The following is a 16481-nucleotide window of genomic DNA, read 5'->3' as shown; positions in this document are numbered from 1 at the left end:
TTTACTGGAAAAATATGAAAACTGGGCAAATTGTGACAATTTGTCTCAATTACATTAACAGCTGAGACTGTGAGCTGGAGAATATGATATCGATATTAAAGTGACAGGCAAAATTGACCAAATTACAGCTATATTAAAAATGATTCCCCTGCATAGAAACAATGGATTCAGCACTAAGGATGGAGCCCAATATTCCCAGCAACTGTATCTGAAAATCCATGGGGACAGATAAAATGGAGGGAGAGCCAGAGAGTACAGATCAGTACAAAGTGAAATGAAAAAAATAGCAGGAATGAACTTTCAATTGATTGCTTCAGTTATCAGAGGTTTCCCAGGGACTGATCCCCTAGGGGAGGGATGGCCCGAAATATGGACCGACCAGCCAAATAGGTTGACTAAACTACTAAGTGCTGGTTTCAATGGACCTGGCCATGATTTGGGCTACAGCATTCTACGGCCAGTTTTAAGAGGACTGCAAAGACTGTGTAGGTAGTTACTGTGTACTGATCGTAGTATATAGTTAATGATGCCTACCTAAACCCATATTCTCCGTTGCCTTCAGACCCCTTAACTGTCTTGTCAATAACAGTCACGCTGAGAATGCTGTAGCTGGTGATATCATTCTACACTTTTAGTTCTTATTCTCCAACATTCTTCAAATTAAACTTATTTTTTCTTACAATTGGTATAAAAGAGGATCATATTCTATTCCTGATTCTAATAATATTATTAAAGAATAGTATTGTTCCTGGTTATTAACTAAGTTGTTAAGCCATGAGAAACACATAAAGTCTTACAATGTTTGACTGTTCATTTTGTTAAGAGGGCTTTGCATATATACTAGACAGAACTATAGCCTTCGGGCTATTGCAGTGTGTGTGTGTGTGTGTGTGTGTGTGTGTGTGTGTGTGTGTGTGTGTGTGTGTGTGTGTGTGTGTGTGTGTGTGTGTGCAACAGCTAAACTACAGGATCTTGACTCCATTGAGTGAAAATAATGAACTATGAAACCCTGATACTTTATACTATAATTATTTATATATTTATTTTTATATACATATATATATATATATATAGTCTCTAAACTCAAAGTGCAGTTCTAGACAGTAAAAATAACTTTCAGCCAGTTTACCATTTAGTTTCCTTCCTACATGAGCTGTGCTGCTCTGAAGCCATGCCAGAGCCATCAGCTCAGAGTGTTTTAACGCTGCTAATATTCCCAACCATGATGCCGTCCCAAGGCTGCCCTCAGACTGTTCTGTGTCACTGGTTTGCCGATCCAGCCCTGGGTGGAAACTAAGCCTCAGAGTGTCAGTGTTCGCCACAGGCTCAGCCAATCAGCAGCAGACACTTGGCAGGGCTAAACGTCGTGGGAGCATTGGTCCATGCTCTGAAAGGTATCAACACTTCGCACATGACTAAGCTCAAGCCTTTCTGGCCAAAATGAAAATGACTATAATTAGTGTGCCATTTTGCCAAGTGTCATCAGGCTATGATCCTCTCTAGATTCAGCTCCATTCTGGAGTTACTCAGCAGTAGCTCAGAACACTGGATCTGCACATCAACGGATGTCTCCTTCAACCCTGTACACCTCCATCTGTGCGGGATAATAAGCAAAGTACGTCAACACTGTCAACCCAAAGTTATCGTTATACCATTAAATGCTCTGAATCTTAAAAACAGGCCATTTGAAAAGTGCAGTAGCCGCAACATTTAGAGGAATCAGTCTGCTTTGTTTTCATGGCAACCTAGAACTTAAAGCAGTAATAATTGATTTTTGGGCTACTTTTGGGCAGCAGAACCAGCTAATAGCACAACGTTAACAACAACAACATTACTTTATGAAGCTGTTATGTTAGCTAATAGTTGTCCATAAACACACACTACGTTGTGTTCCTGGCCACCTGGCAGATGCATCTCCAATATCTACAAGCTCTGTTTGGTCTCCACCAACTCCTGAGGGAAATATCTCGCTCCTTAGCTGCTAAATGCTCCACTATAGTCCAACTGGTTGCTAACTTTGTCTGTCTGCAGTTTAGTGCTGAGCAGGTAGTGTCGTAGGTTTATCAAAGCTTTCTTGCTGTAAACAGCTATCTACTGCGCCTAGAAACGTTGTGAGAATGGTGACAGTGAATCCAAACAGTACAGTTCAAGCCATAAAACCAAAACAATGAGTCAAAAGACACTTAAATGCAGTGTAGAGCTGAGGGAAATTGCAGAGCTGGGTGATAATTCTCTTTGGTTTTTGTCATAAGCAACTCTTTGCATGTATTCACTGAGCCATTAGTAGTCTAATGTAAATACGATTGAGATGCACAGCAACAGCTATTTCTAACAAAAGAATACAAATTAATGTACTACTTCTGCTTAGCAAATATCCTCCATGAGCACAATGTGGCATGGGCAAAAGCCAGAAAATCGAATCAGAACTCTGACTGGCTGGTCTTCAGACAACTGCGCAATGCATTTACTCTCAAAATTAGAAAGGCCAAAGCTGATCATTTTCTTTCTCAACCACTCATAATCTGAATAATCCATCAAAATCATTATCGGAAAACAATAAAGGCCAGGAGCTTCCCTCAAGCATTGTGATGGACTCTCTAAAAGTTACCGACAAGGCCAAAATGCTTGATTGTTTTAATGAACATTTCATAGCCTCAGGATTTTTATTTGAGTCATTCAGTCCTCAGCATGAGTGTGCCTCTACAGTTGAGACTGTTGGTCTAGATCCTTCTAGTCTGTCTTTTAGTTTCAGTCCTATCACAATTTCAGACGTAAATAAAGCCCTCAAGCATTTGGACACAACAATATCCGCAGGCCCTGATAAACTGGATCCCTACTTTTTAAAGCTAGCAAGAAATTTTATTGCCGTGCCCTTAACTAACTGGACCGGTTGCTGTCTCCCCATCCAGCTTGAAGCACTGCACTGACCAGTTGTCTCTAGTGTTCACAGACATTTTCAACACCTCACTGGAGATAAGTCACGTGCCAGCCTGCTTCAAGACCTCAGGTCTTAACAACTTCAGACCCATTGCCCTGACCTCTGTGGTTATGAAGTCCTTTGAGCGCCTTGTGCTTTCACACCTCAAAGCCATCACTGACCCCCTCCTGGACCCCCTGCAGTTTGCCTAGAGAGCCAATAGGTCTGTAGACGATGCAGTCAACCTGGCCCTCCACTACATCCTCCAGCACCTGGACTCCAAAGGAACATACTCCAGGATCCTGTTTGTGGACTTCAGCTCTGCCTTTAATACCATCATCCCGGCTCTGCTTCAGGAGAAACTCTCCCAGCTTGGTGTGCCTGACTCCACCTGCAGGTGGATCACTGACTTCCTTTCTGACAGGAAGCAGCATGTGAAGCTGGGGAAACACGTCTCCGACTCACAGACCATCAGCACCGGATCCCCCCAGGGCTGTGTTCTTTCTCCTCTGCTCTTCTTAATGTACACCAACAGTTGCCCCGCCAGTCACCAGTCTGTCTAGCTTCTGAAGTATGCGGACGACACCTCCCTCATCGGACTCATCTCTGATGGTGACGAGTCCGCCTGTAGGCTGTAGGTGGGAGGCTGACCACCTGGTGAAGTGGTGCAACCAAAACAACCTTGAGCTCAACGCTCTAAAGACAGTGGAGATGGTTGTGGACTTCAGGAGGAACCCAGCCCCACCTGCCCCCATCACCCTCTCTGGCTCCACAATTGACACTGTGAAGTCTTTCCCTTCCTGGGAACTACCATCTCCCAGGACCTCAAGTAGGAGCTGAACATCAGCTCCATCGTCAAGAGAGCACAACAGAGGATGTACTTCCTGCGGCAGCTGAAGAAATACAACCTGCCACAAACAATGATGGTGCACTTCTACACAGCCATCATTGAGTCCATCCTCACATCCTCCATCACCATCTGGTACGCTGCTGCCACTGCCAAGGACAAGGGCAGACTGCAGAAAAGGCGATTGGCTGCAATCTGCCGCTGCTCCAGGACCTTTACACTACCAGGACACTGAAGCGTGCTGGAAAGATTGTGGCTGACCCCTCCCACCCCAGCCACAAACTCTTTGAGCCACTCCCCTCTGGCAGGAGGCTGAGGTCCATGAGGACCTCAACCACACGCCACATAAACAGTTTTTTCCCCTCCGCCACTAGCCTTATCAACAAGGCCTGGTACCCACCCTGACTCTCTCCACACCCCACCTCTGGCTCCTCATGCCACTGTACCTACTCTGCTGTAGCGTTCCTTTTTACTACTGTTTAATTTATTTTATTATTTATTTACATTTATTTTATCATTATTAATACATACTGTGTGTATATATTTATACTTATATTGTTTATATTCTTTTTATCCTTCTTATATTTGAATGTGTGACATGCACCAACAACACCATGACAAATTCCTTCTATGTGCAAAAACGTACTTGGAAATAAAGCCCTTTCTGATTCTGATTCTGATTCTGATTCTAATATTTTTAATCTGTGTTTGAACACAAATGTCATTCCTCCCATCTGGAAATCAGCCTTTGTGGTTCCCCTGCTAAAAGGTGGTGACCCTACCGTCTTAAGTAACTACAGACCGATCTCTAAACTGTCTGTCCTGGTCAAGGTACTAGAATCACTTGTCAGTGATCAGTTAAAGGTTCTAAATGACTTTGTTGAATCCATGGACAATAAGCAGCATTGTGCAGCCCTTTTTATTGACCTTTCAAAGGCATTTGATACAGTGGACCACAAACAGAGGCTGAATAGGGCTGGACTTTGTGAAAAAATTGTCGGCTGGTTTGTTAATTACCTTACAGACAGAACTCAGTGTGTGCAGGCAGAGGGCAGCACTTCTCGCTATCTCAAAATAACAAAAGGCATGCCTCAGGGGTCATTCTTGGGGCCACTGCTATTCATCCTCTATATCAATATCATTGATCATAACGTGTCTAATGTAAAATTACATTTTTATGCTGATGACACTGTACTGTATTGCTCAGCACCCACCGCAGACCAGGCCCTCTCCCAGTTACAACTTGCTTTTAACACGCTTCAACCGAATCTTTATGATTTAAAACTTGTTTTAAATGCAAAAAAAAAAAAACTAAAGTCATGCTTTCTTCAAATTCAAAATCTAAATAAAATCTGCCTTCAATCGTCACTTCCCAGGGTACGAAAATTGAATGTGTTTCTAAGTACAGATATCTTGGTATTTTAATTGATGAATCTCTTTCTTTTACCCTTCATATTCAGCAGCTAGCAAAAAGATTAAAACTTAAACTAGGGTTTTATTTCAGAATCAAATCCTGCCTTTCATTCAAATCTAGAAAGAGGCTGGTCGCTGACACTTTTATGTCTGTACTTGACTATGGTGATGTTTTATCCCTTGTGTTGTCTTCCTTTCAACCTTGAAAAAAACACTTTTTTTTCTGACATTTGTGACGCCTTTATTCACAATTTGTTTTTGCTTTCCAACGTTTTAAATTTTTTAATTTTTCTTCTACACATTTTCAGCGCTTATTTCTACATCCAATATTTTCTGATATAAAACAAAAATTTAAAACGGGCCAATGTGACCCGAAGTCAACACAAGGACATGCATGCTTCGTCTCAAAGTTTACATGCACTGGACACTGTATACCACGGATCTCTGAGGTTCATCACTGGTCTTAAAGCCCTCACTCACCATTGTGAACTGTATGAACGTGTTGGATGGCCTTCTCTATCAACACGGAGACTTCAACACTGGCATACCTTCATATACAAGGCTATTTTAGGTCTCCTTCCATCCTACCTTCTGACCTATATCAGTGTAAATAGTACCGGGACTTACAATCTCCGTTCCCAGGATCTTTTCCTTCTGTCTGTTCCAAAGGTTAGAACTGAGCTGGGGAAAAATGTGTTTAAGTTTGCTGCTCCCTCTACATGGAACAAGTTACAGAAATCGATGAAACTTAATGAGCTGGTCTCATTGGTCGCTTTTAAGAGGATGTTGATTGACTTGGAGGCAGCCACATCTGGCTGTAGGTTGACTTTGAAGGATTTGCTGTTTCAGTTGTTTTATGTTTTTAGTGTTTTTGTGTATTTTGTGTTTGTATGTACTGTATGTGTGGTTGTACTGCTGCCTGTCTTGGCCAGGACACTCTTGAAAAAGATTTTTGATCTCAATGAGTCTCTTCCTGTTTAAATAAAGGTAAAATTAAAATAAAAGTAAATAAAAATTAGAAGCGTTTCATTCAGTTTTCATCAGTGAATATTTCATTTTGTAACTGATTGGTGAAATTTTGGAACATTTGAGTCAAAACTTGAGTCAAAATAAAATACTTTGCAAACTATTTCAGGGACTGTCTGTTACCAATGTGAACAAGGCGAATCATAGATGAAACAAGTCCACAGCACAGCCTTTTCTGTTTTTGTTTTCATCTGTTAGACAGAAAAGGGAAGCTTAGAAAAATGAACCCATTAAAAAATGAACAAAACACTAAAAGGGAGGAGAAAATATAAAATGTAAGCTGACATACAAAACATTCACAATGATCCTAATCACAGTGAGGTTCAAGGTTATTGCACATGAGAAACTATAAGATGAAGAGCAGATCTTCCCATTCACTATGACAATAAAACCTTAGCATGATTCACAAGGCTTTGTGCTGCTGTCAGCAGTTATACCTCAACTCTTTTTAGAGCTCTACTGTCTTGCTGAGCATGATAATGTTTAATCAAATAAGTGATCCTATAGCACTGGATCTCTGCCAGAAAAGCCATACTGCATGCAAATGTGGGAGACCTTAAGCACACATATATGCAGTCTACTTAATATACATCCCATCTGGAGACATGCACAATTATTGGAATGGTATACATTGGATCTCGTTGAAACTTCTCTGCACACATTAGACAAAATCTCAAAAAGGTAGACTATACAAGTAAAGCATAAGATCAGGATAGGACATGCAATCTAAGATGGAGCAGGAGATAGAATTGGATAGAATAGATTCAAAATAAAGGATAGAATGGGCTCTAGGATAGGATCCTATCCTAAGATGGGATAGGGTAGGATAGGATACAGGATTGGAATAAATAGACTTTGGATAGGAAAGGAAATTAAATAGGATAGGATATATATTTGAATGATATAGGAAAGAAAATAGGATCAATACGAATCTTTAGGGCAGGTAAAATAACATTGCAATTGAACAGAATAGTATAGTAACAGGATAGACTGGGACAAGATCTGAATGCCACACATCTAATTGTTATCTCTCCTTTAGGATTGACTGATTACAGTGTGTCAGAGTAAATGGGGCCGTGTCTTCTCCTATTACTACTAATACTGGGGCTTCACAGGGTAGCACAGTTCCCCAGCTGTATTTACTCAAGATACAAATTAAATGAATGTAGAAGCAACACATCTGATCATGTTACAATTGAAATTTGCTGATGATTGGCAATCATGAGTTTGATTCAAGATGACGATGAAACCAGCCATTGTGTGTGAGTAGATCAGTTGTTGGTTGGTGGAGGTCCAGAAATCATCTTTGACTTCAGGACTGGAAACAACACTCACCAACAAATGGCTATTGAGGCTATTGAAGTGGTAGACTACAACTATTTAGGAACAATAATAGATGCCAAACTGTCATGGAATTCAAACACAGATGCTATCCTCCTCTTCTATCGCTCTTTTGTGGAGAGCTTTTGAACTTTCTATTGCCTGGTATTTTTCATTGTTGGTGAATATTAAAAACAAACTGCGTAAGATAGTCAATATCTCCGGTACGATTGCTGAACAGCAAAATTGCATGACGATGACCTGTGAGTCCTGAGGGGCGAGGAGAGGGCAGGCATTTATTAGAGAGGTAGTCTTGCATTGCCAGTGGAGTAAAGTCTGAAGGTCTGGCTACACCACACACACATTCTGGGATAGGAGAAAATAACGCTCTGGGTTGTTTGCATTTCTTTAAAACAATTACAATGGTCCAGACGCAGTGACGGTGGCTCTGCTAAATATTCCCGGGAAGGAACTTGTTTTGGTGAAACATTTGCACCCACAATAGAAAATGCCACATACAATATTAAATGAAGTTAACTGTTCACACAATACAGTAACATGAGCTATTTAAATTAGCTGATACATGGTTAAACGTAATTTGCTCTTACCAGCTTATACCAATGTATCTCTGTGTGTACTTTGTCCACAGCAAACCCCATCAATCGGTCCCAAAACCTCCCAGTTAGAGAGGAAATACCATAAACATTTCCTTTGTAAATCTTTACAATAATTTCCCCTAAAAATCAAGCAGGCCTGCTTTATTGCACAATCCAAATTTTGATCAAAACCTGCCATTTTCAGCATGTAGCTTTCTAGCTCAAAGATTGTTGTTTCCCGAAGCGAAGGGATTTTGAGAACGGCAACACACAGAGAGCGGAAGGTGAGTAACATCCCGTCAGGCAATTATCCTGGAAATGTACTTCCATTGATCCAAAATAATAGAGATGTATCACAGCCCCTATTTATTGATACGAGCTGTTACCATCAGGCACACGCTATAAGGTGCCATCCCTCCGAACCAACCAAACTTGCAGATCATATGTGCCTATACCACTATTGCACTGCTAAAAAAGCTGGATCTATGTGTGTGAGGATGCTGCACCCTATAATATGTAGAGCACTTTAATAATAGTGGTGAATGTTTCTATAAAACTGAGGTTGTCGGTTGTTTGGTGTCAGCACTGTTGTTGTCGGTGGTATTATAGTTGTCCGTTTATTTATCTGCTGATTGCTGTATGGCACATGATACATTTCCGAAAGGACAAATAAATATACATCTATCTAAATACTGAGAGACAGTTCTTTATGGTGTTAGTCATGGGATCTGCCACTGTGACATGATCCTCAACAATTTAAACAGCCCCCTGCAGATTTCCACCGTGTGCAACTGTCCTATAGAACTATCTCCTCTTTCTGATTCACCTACTTATCTGCAATCGATCTTTATGTTAACAAGACACCCCATCCTACAGTACATTTGACCACCTTCCTGATGAAGTGGCTTTGAAAAACAATCCTGCCAGTTATCTTACCTTTGATGTCAAAACCTTTCATTACTACGATGTAGAGAGGAAAGGAAAGGATATGCTAAATGTCTCACACTGCAGGGAGAGAGAAAGTTAGAGGTAAAGAGAAAGAACGACTTGAAGGGGAGAGAGACATATTGTGCCGTGAGCTGCATTTAAGGGGCTTTGATTACAGATTACAATGCCATCTGTTGTGAATGGTGGTCATGCTGTACATGACAGGCAGCATATTTGATATGGGATGCGTGCACCTCCTGCTGCAGCTCCTGTTCATCCTGGCCAACGCTGAATAAAGACGCCTCTCTATCAAGGGACAGACTGTAGACTCTGCTAAAACCTATAAATATCTTGGGACCATAGTGGATAACAAGCTCAAATTTACTTTCCACTCTGAAGCGTTACGCAAAAGAGGCCAGCAGCACCTGTATTGCCTGAGTAAACTGTCCAAGTTTCATGTCGACAAGTCCCTCATGATTCTGTTCTACAGATTGAATCTGTCCTGACCTTCTCCCTTCTCTGTTGGTTTGGAAATCTTAACATCAAGTCCAAAATTGCACTAAACAGAGTTGTGAAGATGAGCAACAAGATATTGGGTGTCCAACAGTGCACATTATCAGACCTGTTCCATGGACAGATAGTCAGGAAAGCTAATGCTATTCGCTCCGACAGTTCCCACCCCTTATTCCATGAATTTCAGTCATTGCCGTTTGGCTCCCATCTAAGATGTCCATCTGTAAGGAGTAACAGGTACAAGTATTCATTTATACCTGCAGCAATTTCCTTCTTGAATAGGGGTCAGGGGAGGAGTCTTCTTTGATCTCTTGGCTACCTCATTTCGTCCTCTTTCTTTTCTTTCTTTCTTTATTCATTGGTCGGTTATATATTCTAGTCTGTTGACTATGTGTTGAGGATGTCAGAAAGGTTGATAAAAGGGGTTGGTGTTGTAATGTAATGGATGCTGATGTTGTTGACGATGGTTGTTGTTGATTATATTGATTCAACTTTGTAGGCTGATATGAACTTTTTCCTACCCTGTGTAGGTTACTTTGATGCTGCTATCCATGCACCTTGTACTGGTATTTATTTGTCCTCGTACTGTTACGGTTGTGTTCCAGTTGGACTGTGTGTAGAACTTGTATGTATTTATGTGTCTTGTATGTGTTTATACTTGCTGCACACCTAATCACCCTTCAGGGACACAAATAAAGTTGAATTTGAAGTCTCTGAAGGCCAGTGGTCCCCAGTGTGACAAAGTCAAGTCCTGGCAGAGACCACGGAGCTTGGCTTACAGCATGAGGAGTGGATTAAATGTTCTGTGCACGTCCTTCATGGAGCTAGTCTCCTCCAATTTCAGGATATGATAAATCTGCAGCTGAGGGGCATCTTTCCTGGAGAATTCAATTAGGTAAGAAAAGAGAAGAGGATCACAGTGATATTAGAGAGCTGATCGGAGAGCTCCTCAGCCCTCCCAGTAATGAACCGCTCCGTTCCTCCACCGTGATGAGATTGATTTGACTAGCCAGGCTCAGAGTTCATCCTCTTTTTAAAGTCACTCTTTAAAAGGCTGGGTGTCATTGTGGAGAGGAGAAGTTTGAATTTAGAATAGAATTGAAATATGAGTGACGGTTTGGATTGAGGGCCGGGGAGTGAAGTGCCTGTACGCCCCAGACACCTGCCAACATGTCAAAATAAACTTTATGGAACTTTGTGATCTTTTCAAACTTGGCAAGACATGACAGATCCTTTGGACTGATCGATAATTCTGCTCTCTAATTACTTGACATCTCGATTACCAGTTAAATGTACTCTGAATGGCCTGTCTCGGATTTCTGTCCGTGCAAAAATGGAATTTATTCATGAATACAAGACCATGTCAATTTCTTCTAAAGGAAGTGAAATTTGGCTAATGTGACAGTTTGGAAAAATGTTGCATCTTGCAACAACCCAACTCTTTATGTCACTGTATTGTATGCGTACTATAGTGGTGTCATAATGTATACATTCTGCTCATGTCCACATTCTTCATCTGAAGTTGAGATCACTTTGCGGTCCTGAAAGTGAGTCTTAAGGATGTGCCTAATAGTGCGAGTATAAATAGTATAAGCTTTAATAGTATCTGATAAGAATCTCTATTATGAGATTACGTGACAAAGGCACGCCAATTATCACAATTATGAAACAGAGGAATTACCGGGGTTAAATGTGTGTCTACTTCTTATCTCGGTGTGTGCACCACATAGCATTTCAGCTTTTTCAACAATAAGTTATATTCAGAGTTGCCATAATATTGCTTTTTACTGCACAGTTAAAATAAAGCATTCTTCTGTTGACGAAGTCCCATTTTGATATAGGTTCTGGACACTTGGGGACTTAAAAGCTGTGAGCAGCCTGTCACTTTCCTTATCCAGGCAGTCCCATCAGCTGAGGAAGAAAAAAGTAATTACTGGGTTTAGGTTGGTATACACTCCACTGCACTCCATCGCAGCATTTTGGTCAGAATAAGGTCTGTCTCTATTTTCAAGTTTACAGTAAAAACTGACATTTAAAGATCTTTTCACTTCTCTGTTCATTTTTCATTTCTTTATCTGGCTGTTCTTTATCATCCATTTTGTTTTATCACCCTTTGCTGTCTAGATGCTCTAACCTCTTTATAACTGGCTGTTTGTTATGATCTGGAAAATGATGCTTGTTTCATTGTTGCTTTTTTTAAAACTCACTCAGCATAAAGCACGAGCTGCATGCCTAAAACGTAATCGGGACTCTGATCTAACAACTTTATTGCTCAGTACTAGAGTGAGACATCCCAGTGAATTAATGATGAATGAATGTCTTATTTTTCCATCCAATGTTTATGTTCAGAGCCTACTTTTGCAGTCCAAAGTTATCCATGTATCCCTGAGGAGTATAAGTGATTCATTAAAATATCATCATTATTTTCCCCTTCGCTTTGTAAGACAAAACTGAGCAAATTAATTAGACCACCTTGTGCCTGCCCTACAGGGGCAAGACTAAGCACATATAACAACAACACCGAGATGGAATCTAGCTGTAAACTCAACGCTATCATTACATGTAAATTTCAACATTTTGATGACACTCTTAGCCTGAGATTTACAGGGTTCACAGAAGAAAAGTCGTTTATTTCCTAGAACACAATATTGTTTTTTTAATATTGGTGCAGGAGCACACCCCGATATTCACTGATTACACACTGACACACTGATGATTATAGTACTCATTGACTGCAAGGCATTGCAATAATTGGCTAAAATGCTAAAAAGTGGTTAGAATGTAAATATTCATATGCATTTCAGGGTTTCAGGAGCACCAATGACATATTTTACACCCACTACTGCAGGTGCAGACTGGACATCTGGTGTAACAGGGCAGCACTGAGTCCTAGCACAGTGATACAGTATGAACAGATGCAGGAAATATGGGAAAGGATGTAAGAAATTCTGTATTACTGTGGCTAGTCTACTCCAGAAAGGTAAGTGCGTGTTGAGGAGTTGTACATTCCGTACTCATCTAATGAGCCAACAGGTCTACCCATTTGCTTTACATTGGTCCATTCTTACAGCAGAAGTATTGAGTCCTAGATGACCCGGCGCCAGTTGCAGTGGCTACAATAATATGAGCGATATAAATGATGATCTCCAAATTGCCAAATTGTATGATCCAACCATATCTGTAGACAAAAATGTGGATATTGGATGATTCTGCAAAAGATTTAATTCTGTGACCCAATCACATCATTATTTGATATATGTGTATAAATATGTGGTTATTAACTATAAAAAAAAAATGGAGAATACTGTTCCAAAATGATACACAGTGATATGACATAGCTTCAGAACCACAGGTGCAAACCGAATTGTTTTCCTGTGAATATAAAAAATAAGACTTAAGGGAAATCAAAGCAAAAGGTTAAGCTGTATCACGTGTGTGACACTTACCCACCTCAGTCATTGCGCTAATTAGAGCTCACGATAAATTAGCATTTCCATGTAGACGAAGGACTCTGACAGGAGGAATTTACACATGCAGCAAAGGAACGAGGCTCGCAGCAGGAATTAGATTCAGCTGTGGTGATATTTAGCCAGGTGTCAAAATAACAGAATGCTATTTTTGCAAGAACACAGACACTGGTTAACAGGGTTGATAGTGAGTGAAGGTGTCCTGTTTCAGGGAGTAAAACACACTGAGGTGTAGAAGGAGGGTGAAAAAAACAAACAGCATTATCATGTCCTTAAAGTGCCCATATTATGAAAAAAACACTTTTTCTGGGATTTGGAGTGTTCTTTTGTGTCTCTGGTGCTTCCACACACATACAAACTTTGAAAAAAATCCATCCATGCTGTTTAGAGTGAGATACGGTTTCTGAATGTGTCCTGCCTTCAGTCTCTGGGTGAGCTGGTCAAAATCGGCACGGCTTGTGACGTCACAAGCCGAAACGAGCAGGCTAACCGCAACCATTAGCTCGTAGCGTTAGCGTTAGGCATGCTAACGCTAGCATGCTACCTCGTTCTCAATAGCAAAGCACTGCTACAACACACACAAGTTCACCATAATCTACAAAAGAACTACTTCCATGTGCGCCCTCATTTAGAAGTCTCCCAGCTAATCCTGCCTTGTAACTGACCGAAGTTGTAGAAACAGCCTTTCTTTTACTGTCTATGGAGCTAGCTAGCTGACATGATCTACATCTGAGCTACTGGGCATGTGCAAGTGCAATCAAAGATAGTACAGAAGAAGAAGAAGAAAAGAGGTCTCACTCTGTAGCTAAAACAGAGACCAGCTGAAAAGAGGATCTGCAGCAGTGAGAGAGAGCGGTGCAGTACAACAAATATGGTGTTTTTTGAAAATTAAACCATGTAAACCTATTCTGGTACAACCTTAAAATACAATTAAGAACCTGAAAATGAGCATAATATGGCTGCTTTAAAACAAGGATCAGAGAATGTTGGTGTTGACAAACATTCAGTTGCACATTGCAAATGGGCAATTAACAATTTATACAAGCATGCATGTTCTTTAACAAAATTATATTAAGTCTATCAGTGGACACAATTTGTTTTTACATTTCAACTTGTGGATTAATTAAACTGATGAGATAGATACTATAGAGAGACTGGTAGGTGGACTTTTGAGCCTAGCCACCCTAGCTGTTTCCCCGTTTTCAATCTTTATCTTTAAAGGTCCTACGACATGCTGCTTTTTGGATGCTTTTATATAGGCCTTAGTGGTCCCCTAATACTGTATCTGAAGTCTCTTTTATATAGACCTTAGTGGTCCCCTAATACTGTATCTGAAGTCTCTTTTATATAGGTCTTAGTGGTCCCCTAATACTGTATCTGAAGTCTCTTTTATATAGGCCTTAGTGGTCCCCTAATACTGTATCTGAAGTCTCTTTTATATAGGTCTTAGTGGTCCCCTAATACTGTATCTGAAGTCTCTTTTATATAGGTCTTAGTGGTCCCCTAATACTGTATCTGAAGTCTTTTTTATATGGGTCTTAGTGGTCCCTAATACTGTATCTGAAGTCTCTTTTATATAGGTCTTAGTGGTCCCCTAATACTGTATCTGAAGTCTCTTTTATATAGACCTTAGTGGTCCCTAATACTGTATCTGAAGTCTCTTTTATATAGACCTTAGTGGTCCCTAGTACTGTATCTGAAGTCTCTTTTATATAGACCTTAGTGGTCCCCTAATACTGTATCTGAAGTCTCTTTTATATATATCTTAGTGGTCCCTAGTACTGTATCTGAAGTCTCTTTTATATAGGCCTTAGTGGTCCCCTAATACTGTATCTGAAGTCTCTTTTATATAGACCTTAGTGGTCCCTAGTACTGTATCTGAAGTCTCTTTTATATAGACCTTAGTGGTCCCTAGTACTGTATCTGAAGTCTCTTTTATATAGACCTTAGTGGTCCCTAATACTGTATCTGAAGTCTCTTTTATATAGACCTTAGTGGTCCCTAGTACTGTATCTGAAGTCTCTTTTATATAGACCTTAGTGGTCCCTAATACTGTATCTGAAGTCTCTTTTATATAGACCTTAGTGGTCCCCTAATACTGTATCTGAAGTCTCTTTTATATAGACCTTAGTGGTCCCTAGTACTGTATCTGAAGTCTCTTTTATATAGACCTTAGTGGTCCCCTAATACTGTATCTGAAGTCTCTTTTATATATATCTTAGTGGTCCCTAGTACTGTATCTGAAGTCTCTTTTATATAGACCTTAGTGGTCCCCTAATACTGTATCTGAAGTCTCTTTTATATATATCTTAGTGGTCCCTAGTACTGTATCTGAAGTCTCTTTTATATAGGCCTTAGTGGTCCCCTAATACTGTATCTGAAGTCTCTTTTATATATATCTTAGTGGTCCCCTAATACTGTATCTGAAGTCTCTTTTATATTGTCAAGTGTATTTTAACTGTGAGGTGCCCACACTTGAAAAGGACCAGACTTGGGATTTCACTCAGAAGAATATTTATTTTGATCAGTTGAAGTAGCAATGTAATAGGATCAGGATTCGAAGTAATAGGTGAAAAACCTTTAAAGAGAAAAAAAACAAACAAAAGAAATCACAAAAAGCATTTTAAATAAACAGGTATATTCCCAACACAGGAAAGGTCAAATGCATTTTTTCCCTACAGGCAACAGCTTGGTTTTTTACCATGCATTTTACTAGATTTTCCATATAAACTATACCAATCTAAACATTTGATCTTATCAGTTTAACACCTCTTTAAACCATGCAGTAATAATTTCTTTCAAACTTTACCTCTAACATTTAACACATTTACCACATTAAATACAAAACAGACAAAGGATCCAAACGAAAATCTATATGAAACAAGAGTCCACATGAGCTTACCGATAGCCTGTCATAATCAGAAAGTCCCAATTCCTCACAGTGAATGCGTTTGTGCCTCTGCTGACCTCTTTGTCCGTCGCACTCCAGTCAAATGAATGATGCGCGTATTTGAAACACTATTTTAACTGGGCGCAAGCTACTAATCACCCCAATTCAATTCACCTGGTTGAGCCGGCACCAGAGCGCACACAGTCACGTGCGGGCTGGCATGCAGGAGGAAAAAGAAAATGACAGATACACGGAAGAAGACTGCCACACCTCCACCGAGTTAGCGCGACATATATAGACCTTAGTGGTCCCCTAATACTGTATCTGAAGTCTCTTTTATATAGACCTTAGTGGTCCCCTAATACTGTATCTGAAGTCTCTTTATATAGACCTTAGTGGTCCCCTAATACTGTATCTGAAGTCTCTTTTATATAGACCTTAGTGGTCCCCTAATACTGTATCTGAAGTCTCTTTTATATAGACCTTAGTGGTCCTCTAATACTGTATCTGAAGTCTCTTTCCCAAAATTCAGCCTTGGTGCAGAATTACAGCCACTAGAGCCAGT

At 40.2% G+C, this 16481-nt stretch overlaps 1 protein-coding gene and 1 long non-coding RNA gene across 6 annotated transcripts in view; both read right to left on the bottom strand.

Annotated features, from left to right (window-relative positions):
* Nucleotides 1–16481, bottom strand: part of ntrk3b (neurotrophic tyrosine kinase, receptor, type 3b) — a 227127-nt gene that overhangs the window by 194986 nt on the left and 15660 nt on the right. The window lies entirely within an intron of this gene.
* Nucleotides 5164–5995, bottom strand: LOC116057218. The gene is made up of 2 exons (XR_004106770.2): nt 5568–5995; nt 5164–5356 (listed from the first exon to the last, which is right to left on the bottom strand). It is a non-coding gene; the product is annotated as an uncharacterized LOC116057218 (long non-coding RNA).

Source organism: Sander lucioperca, chromosome 3, assembly GCF_008315115.2.
Source record: "Sander lucioperca isolate FBNREF2018 chromosome 3, SLUC_FBN_1.2, whole genome shotgun sequence".
Taxonomy (NCBI): domain Eukaryota; kingdom Metazoa; phylum Chordata; class Actinopteri; order Perciformes; family Percidae; genus Sander; species Sander lucioperca.
Note: the sequence above shows the minus strand (reverse complement) of the source record. Positions and strands in the feature narration are given on the sequence as shown.